Here is an 8,170-nt window from a genome sequence, read left to right on the forward strand (position 1 = left end):
TTTTCAACTGCATGTCCTAAAGCCATGAGAAACTGAGCAATAAATACATTTCCTAAAATCACAAAACATGACTTCCTCCTGCAGTGATTAATGAAGTCAGGCAGAAATTATACCAAGAAATACCAGAATGTCTGAATCACTGCAGTAAATACTGGAAAGTAGAATTCAAAGGGTGACCTACATTCTATTATTTGATGAAAAAAGTTTTAAAAATAAATAAAAATAAATAAAACTGTCGCATGACAATTAGTTTCTACATCCGTACACAGAAAACGCAATTGACAGATTTGCTACTTCTGACCTGGTTTAATAATTTAGCAGGTCTTCCATCACTTAGTGAAACACTTCTCTGCACTAACGGTAGTCTAAACACAACCAACATCAGTGAAAGCTTTTCCCAGGTTGGGGAAAAAACTCCTCAAATAGCACTACATAACTTCCTGTCTTTAAAAACTCTGTGCTTCTGATACCTTTTGATGGTACAGTGACATTATGTACCTTCCTAGAGCTTACATTGCCCTGCAGCAACCCAAGGCTACTAAATGGCACTTTATAACTTTGAAGCATCATTTTACTTCAACATTTAGCTTTACGGCACCACGACTGATTCAAAAGAAACCCAAAGACATTGGATGAAGCAAGGAAAAGAAAGAGAAAGCAAAAGACAAAGACATAAGACAACAACCAAGATCAAACTGACTTTCTGGCTGGAAAAATCTCAAAGAAGGGACACAATGCAAGATGGATGCTACGTTAACTGTATTTAGGGGGCCTCACTGATAAAATCTGATAAGTTCACTAGTTAGGCTTTGACATGAAGTCAAGAAATGATTATTATTTATGCTACATTGCTAAAGTTGTGCTAACTTAGCTTAAGGCGCTACCCGTTGTAATGTTTTGGCTAACTTATTTTGAAGTGTGAAGCACCGGAACCTGGTGTGCATGTAAAATGTTGGAGCATCGCAACATTGACTTGTTCCCATAGTAGCACGTCAAGAACAGACACCCGTCTATGCTAGCAATAAGTAGCCAGTAACCGCAGAAATAACGCAAGTGTACAAAATATCTGAGAGTACAGAACGAGCGTTCATCACTCCATCAGCTGCAGGTTGAAGCGTATTTTAGGAGAGATGTGAATGCAGAGGGGAGGAGGTTTATTCACTGCAACACCAAAAACGTATTAATATTACAGTCTGTCTTCAGCTTAGTGCCAGACCATTTTTGACCATTATATGTAAAATACAACTCTATCAAAGATGACATCTTTTTGACATTTGAGAAAAGATTTTTTTTTTTATTTTAGCTCATATTATATATGCAATGATATATTTCATGACGAAGAAAAATCAGCCAATTAAAAACCAGTGATTGGATTTTTTTTTTTCCTGACAAATATCAGAATCAGTATCGGCCTCAAAAAAAAAAAAAAAAAAAAAAAAAAAAAATCCATATCGGTCAGGTCCTACTTTCCAGCTACCATGAGTATAACTGAAACAGGGACTGGATTATCGTTTTTTGCGGCAGCTTAAAACAGGGCTGATGTGCCAAAACAGAAATACCTTTTGTCTGTGAAAAATTAAAGATTTGTTACTCATAAGAAAATTTAGTGGGTGAAATAAGACTTAGGACACCTGCAGCCATCACAGACTTTTAGTCCCTTTTCAAGGAAAAGATGTACCTTTCAAACACCATCCTTAATGCATGTAAATTCTGTAGTAATTTAAGGCCGTCTGGAGTATTTCACCCCTTTTTACCGGCTAAATAAATATCAAAGATAACTATACTAGAGATGACCACACTTAACACATGATATGTTCCTCATCAGGACTAAAACACTGGCAAGGAAATAAATGTGCATCCCACACAGAGCCACTGTGTGGGACACTGAGGGAGGACAGATTTATGGAGATGCATTCCTTCTTTGCTGAAAACCAATGTCTCACAAAAACAAAAAAACAAACAAAAGAAAAAAAACAACACACAATCCTCTGGGAAACTAGTTAAAATGCATCTGTTCTTCCCAATTTAAAATTTCTATTTTTAAAATCGAAAGACCCAAAACACACCAGTCCCTCAGCACAAGTTAGACCGTTATGCACCAAACTGATTAATTTTATAGACGTTTGTACAATAAGGCTGTACAAATATTAAAAGCTTACCTTCATCGTGATATTAGCCTCTGTAATATACATACCTCAACAACTGTGTAACTGGAATAAATAGTCTCTATAGTTGCATATTTCAAGGAAGTTCCAAACACTGCTGTGCATCAATATCAAATAAAACAGACTCTATGCAGGATTCCTCCTCCATAAAGATGGCAATGACTGCAGCAACAGAGCACATGGAGTGAGGGTTGATGGTAGTGATGAAAATGTGGATGCAAGGGAACTTAAAAAGAAAGGTTAAAAAGAACAGCACGTTAACCACTTGGAACAATTTCAGTTACAAGATGGATGACACCACAACCGCAGGTATTTTGCAAGACATGGCAAATACTTGAGCCAACCACCAGAGGAAACATGGTGAATCTTGGCAGCCACCTGTAGTACAACTAGAATTAGCTAAAAACACCACCACTAATATTAAGTCAAGCAAAAGCTATAAAATTCAACAAACACCCGTGCAGAGTTTCGTGGATGGAACTCGGTATAAGAAAACATCAAAGGGGCACAAATTTTTCAGTATGTTAATGGTTAAATCTTTTAAACTCATGCAAAGATGCTAAAACTTCGACTATACGTTTTCACTACTGCTCTTCATATTAAAAGCACAGTAATAAGACAAACATGCTTAGAGTGTCTAAGAATTGTGTAAATACCATCAATGGGGGTTGGACATAAAAACATGTCACTTATCAAAACTATACAGAACATGCGTTAAATGAATCTCAGCCTCTACATAAAGCCATTTAAAGCAGGTGGTTTAGGGAGGCTACAACTTAAATAGACTTATATCAGTATGCCTTTAAGGGAGTAGCTGTCAAATCGGCATGGACCCCAGGCTACTGACAGTGCAGAAAAATGGGTTACAATCTGTTCGAAACCTGGCAGGGTCTTCAAAAAAGAAGAAGAAAAAAAAACAAACCCACAAACCAATGAACAAACCCTGCTGCTGGTAATAGAGCGGCTAAGTAGTAAATCAGCATTTGTGTTTTTAAAATAAAATCTGGTCAAATAATAACCAGTCATTTTAAGTGTTCGCATGCACAACTGAGTATACATATGTCAAGTATTAAAAGAGAGTGTGGGTAGACAACCCTTTTGTCTGTACTTTGCAACCCCCGCCATCCCCACAGCATGGCACTGAGAGAAGTGGGGGGTGGGTGATGAGGGGATTAAGGATGGAGGAGCAGCTGGCATAAGTAACTTTATCTAAAAGACTTCTGTGAACCAAAACACAAAGAGTGAAATGCGGAAATATGGATGACACCTTTTATACCGTACAATGTTTTCCGCTTTTTTCCAAGTCTCTATGTGGATTTGGGTCTAGAGGACAGTAAGCTGTAAACAAGCCAGAGCGGACATCAGTTCTGCCATATTAACGACAGCCAGTGGTCTCTCTCGTCTGTCCAAGCCAACAGGCAATAAGCAAGCAGGCAGATAGTCAATACAATGCTGAACAGCCTCTGGGCCAGATCAGTTACCATGCCTCCGACTGGGGAGGGTGAGTTGAGGGCAGATGAACAGCAATTCCACAACTTGTAAGCATGCCTCACTGACAGCCAGCCAGTCCCAGAGCCACAGCCCAAACTCTGAAATCCATTATATCTTACAAACCAATTACACAAGCCTGACCCCTCATGAGTGAAAAGAAGCAAAAGGATAACAGGATATGATAACCCTTGTGGTTTGCCGCACATTTTGATTCACCTCAGACAGGTCAAAATGTACAACAAACATTTCAGCACAAATCTGCCATTTTCCATAGCAAGATATGGTAAAATGCTTTTGGATGGCATTAAGAAAACTAAAAAGGAACCAATGAACAGACTTAAAAGTGCTGAATTACTCCTTCAATAATTTCAGTGGTCCACTGAGGCCAGCGTCAGTCTCAGACAGCTCAAGTGCCTAAAAACACAGCTTCCACCACTTTATCCTAATGGGTGGCTTCCAAACCACAGTGGCGGAAGTTTCAGCCAAGAGCCATCTCTCAATCCCACAGCTTAACAACCATCGCTGAAGAAAATAAATAAATAAAAGAAAAACTTTGAAGGAACTGATGAAATATAGGTACACCTTTACTGTCTTCCTAAATAGATCCAGCTGGGACTTTGGGTTCAATTTTCACAAATGAGAGACTAAACTGGTTGCAGGGTGTAGCCAGCAAACTTCCAAGCACACGCAAATCCGAAGTGGAGTTTTTTTTTTTTTCTACATTTAGAAAAAATACTATTTCCAAAGCTCCAAGCTTTCTGTAGAGGACACACTGAAATCAAAAGAACTATTTATGCTCCTCTGGTTGAGATGTTAGGGAAAGGAAAAGGAAACGGAGGTGCTGACAAGGACAAGTTATTGTGCAGCATTAAAAAACACAGCTGTATCCCAGTACAGAGGCCCAGTCTGGAAAGAATATGAGTATCCAATAACATCTAAAACCAAATACAATCTGTGCTTGCACAAAGAGATCAAAACTACTACCCATTATCTTTATATTGCATACCCAGTCTCTTCAGAAGGTTAAAACCCAAACATTCAATGTCTTTATTTTATGAGGATTACTGATGAGGCCCTGAGAAGGAAAGTTGTGCAACAGTAAAAACACGACTGACAGATTATTGGACAACCACGCTGGAAAACTGGATGGGGTCTCAAGCTCTCCATTTTAATCTATTCTGAGTACCTCAACGTTGCCTCTTAAGAAAGACCCCAAATATAAATAAAGCCAAAGCGTAATAAAAATCCATTTCCATCATTTCATAGTTTATAAATTTTGAAAATAAAATGGTTATTTAAAAAATAAAAAAAATTTATAAGACATTTGATGCCAAGTTTATCCATAAAGCAGTAACATGCATGACAGGGGTGTGAGACATGTGCATGTGTCATTCACACTTTGTTTCACACTTGGGAGATGAGGAGGGTTTTGGGACTAGAAACACACACCCCTGTGAGGGTCAACATGTCAAATACTTATCCTACAACAGGGAATTGCTGCTCCAAGAGCCAAACCCTGCCAACCACGCCCAGCCAAGTCCAAAGCACGGTGATTATGTAATGACAAATTTGAGCCAAAACCAGGATGATAAACAGCATCTCTCCATCACTGAGATCTGTAGAGTCTACTCTGCATTTATATTGCCAGATTCACTAAACAAATTGGATAGCTTCATGAGTAGGGATGCAAAGAAGTATGAAAATAGACTGTTAGTTAAAAATTACTGTGGGTACCAATTCAGAATGCTTTTCATGTAAATATCAGATATGGCACCTTGTTCTAAAGTTGTAAATCAGGTTATAAAGATAAAACATAAAGAAACGTAAGCGGCCTGCCCAAAGACCATGCCCAACGCTGTTAGTCTGACTGGGACCCTGTTAAGGAACCATTTCTGGAACCTGTTCCAAGAACCATTAATGGTGTTTTTCAGGCCTCAAGTATAGTTCCAACAACACCATTTGTGTATGGAAACGGGCACGCTGAACTCCCCTCCCCAGCTGAGCAATAAGGCCCAGTTCAGCCTCCCAGAACAATAGAGATGTACGCCGGGGGAGCAGGCTGGGTGCAGCACATGAAACTCACCAGTAAAACCAGATACCGTTCACAGCCGCGCCAAGTGATTCTGGTACCACCTGACTCACAAACAAATGTGTCTCTGGGAGTAAAAGGCGCTGAAACCCGCTGCCAGACCGGGTCCGTGCCCCGCTAACGACATACATCCGTGATATCACGTCAAGCTACAAACGGGTCACTCAGTACTACTACGAGTGTGTCTGGCATTCAGACAAATGCAATTTAAAAAGGAAACAAAAAGCAATAGTACCTCTTTGAACAAAACGACATTTTCTGACTAGTTTGTCATAAAAAGCCATAAACGAGGAGGTGATATGGCAGCTCGCGGTAGAGCCCATACAACATAGCACGTCTGGTACCGTTTAACAGTCGACTCCCCCGGCGAAGACTCCTTGAGAGAAGACTCCTTTGTCGACGAAGCCGTAATTTTGAACCAACAATAGAGCCAGCAAGCGTCCCCTCCGCGTGCGTTACCCTCTACGTTTGAACGGAGGCAGGCGGCTCTCCCTCTTGAAGGGACATGGGCGGGGGGGTGGGTGTGGAGGGGGAGGGAGTGACGAAGCATCCAGCTGCAGAACAAGGGCGAAGCACGGCGCCCACAAGGAAAAACAAGGTGAGAAAGATGCAGATTAAATCCCGCAAACCGCCCTATCAAAGCCGTGAAACTGGTGGTTATGCACATAGACATATATGTCTGTGGTTATGCAAAGTAGGAGTGACGTCAGCTTGAGCCCAGGCTCGAGCTCCCCTGTAGCGTGAATCGGACGTTCCACCCACACAGGAGCGCTTCCATTCGCTGCATGGAAATTTTACTTATTATCATTATTATTATTATTATTATTATTGATCAAACATCCGTGTTTAGGTATTTAGATATATGTATATTCTACGAACAGAACAAATTGCTTTAGTATTAGGAATACCTGTAGATTAGAAAACTCATAAGCAGAAACTAAATCTATATCCCTGAAGAGTCGGTAATACCCTGTTTTTGTTTCATTCTTCAGATTATATTTCGCAATAATAATAATAATAATAATAATAATAATAATAATAATAATAATAATAATAATAATACATTAAACCTTTATCACTGGAATAAGTGGTTTCATGGAGTAGTCTATGCATAATCATTTTTTATACTAAGGAATGTTCTCTTAAATAAATTGTTTATTTGTTGTATCAATGCTTGTTGTCAATAAATCTTATACCACCAAGCTTCTAAGGTACTCTCCTTTAAAAGTATATAAATACCTTTATTTCTATGGTATAGTCATAGTGACTAATATTATTATCAGTCAATATGTCTTAGCAAGTAAATGTCTTGGTTTAATGACAAATGTATTTTAAACAGTTATCATACTGCTCACATTTAGTCATGTCAGATCAAGACAACACCAAACACTTGACAAGTTATTGAGAGTCTAATACTCACCAGCGTTGGCTTTTCTTTCAACAAATGGTCTGAAATTAAAGAAATACAACCGCATGATTCTGCTTAAATACCCAAAATTTATGATACAATATAAAAAAAACTATGTCTTGTATCTTCAGATTTTAAACAACACCAAACAAGATTCAGTAGCACAAAAAGCTGTTTGCTGTTGGCAGGAAAGATTAACAAGTTTTTCATGGGCACAACCCAGATACTCAGCTCTACTGCTCATCCCACAAATGCATTTTTCAAACAAATCTGCACCATCTAAATGGTAAATAATCATCCTTCCCAACTGTATCAGATTTATACTCTGATATTTTACAAAGCCGATAACCTGAGAAAGCTTATGTAAGGTTTACATGATTAATTTCCTGTACTTGCAGTCTAATGCCATCTCCTCCCTCCAATGGTACAAGGCTACAATAGATGTAAAATGAATGCTTTTTTTTATGTTGCTTCTTTGAGATGCAGCTGCAGGGTCCATTATAGAAAACAGTGAAAAGGAAGAGGCACACAAAGTCTCCTGAAACTCCCAGAGAGAGTTAGACTGAATGGGTTACGACATCTGACATCAACTGTTGTTTTCTCCAATAAAGCCCAGAGACGAGAGAAAGAATGGACACATTCGACAGAGAAGGCAATGAGCAAAAGGAAATCTGAGTTAAGGCTTCCCAGAATTCATCTGCCACAGACCCATCAGTGCACATATTTTTCTCTGTTCCTGCAGCTTTGCTTTAGCAGGACTGTGGCAGGGGTTTTGTCAGCCTTTCCAGTTTGAAAGAGGCACTGTGCCAGGGGAAGATGGAAGATCCAAACTCCCTAAGTTTAATCTTTAAACTTGTTGATAGTTAGCAGTTGCAACACTGAAGTGAAATTTCCATTGTAGTCATTTGAAAATAGTTTAGTTGATATCAAATTTATATTTCAATCTAAAACCCAAATTCATGCCTAGAGGAGACGGTTCTTAGATCCAGCAGAGGTAAATTACTTTTGGCTCCCTTT

The 8,170-nt window shown here is 39.1% G+C and overlaps 1 protein-coding gene across 1 annotated transcript in view; it reads right to left on the reverse strand.

Annotated features, from left to right (window-relative positions):
* Positions 1-6,275, reverse strand: part of si:ch211-214c7.4 (flocculation protein FLO11) — a 25,930-nt gene extending 19,655 nt beyond the window's left edge. Inside the window, exon 1 of the mRNA XM_041982314.1 lies at positions 6,090-6,275. The gene's annotated coding sequence lies outside the window, so the exon portion shown is untranslated. The remainder of the gene's footprint in view (positions 1-6,089) is intronic.
* Between the last annotated feature and the right edge of the window lie 1,895 nt (positions 6,276-8,170).

This window comes from Melanotaenia boesemani, chromosome 4 (genome assembly GCF_017639745.1).
Source record: "Melanotaenia boesemani isolate fMelBoe1 chromosome 4, fMelBoe1.pri, whole genome shotgun sequence".
Taxonomy (NCBI): Eukaryota; Metazoa; Chordata; class Actinopteri; order Atheriniformes; family Melanotaeniidae; genus Melanotaenia; species Melanotaenia boesemani.